This window comes from Herpailurus yagouaroundi, unplaced genomic scaffold, assembly GCF_014898765.1.
Source record: "Herpailurus yagouaroundi ecotype Mexico unplaced genomic scaffold, PumYag 163, whole genome shotgun sequence".
NCBI classification, from domain to species: domain Eukaryota; kingdom Metazoa; phylum Chordata; class Mammalia; order Carnivora; family Felidae; genus Herpailurus; species Herpailurus yagouaroundi.
The window spans coordinates 28,799,262-28,799,663 of NW_024412404.1; positions in this window are offsets into that span (position 1 = coordinate 28,799,262).

A 402-nucleotide genomic window follows, 5' to 3' on the forward strand; every position below is an offset into this window, starting at 1 on the left:
ATTGGTTTCAGGAGTAGAATTAAGTGATTCATCACTTACATACATACCCAGGGCACAACACTACAAGTGCCCTACTAAATACACATCACCCATCTAGCCTATCTCCCATACACTTTCCTCCATCAGCCCTCAGTTTGCTCTTTATCTTTAAGAGTCTCTTATGGTTTGCTTCCCCCTCTCTCTTTTTACCCTTCCCATATGTTCATCTGTTTTGTTTCTTAAATTCCACATATGAGTGAAATAATGTGGTATTTGTCTTTTTCTGACTTATTTTGCTTAGCATAATACACTGTCTCCATCCACAGCATTGCAAATGGCAAGACTTCATTCTTTTTGATGGCTGAGTAATATTCCAGTGTGTGTGTGTGTGTGTGTGTGTGTGTGTGTGTGTGTGTGTGTGTG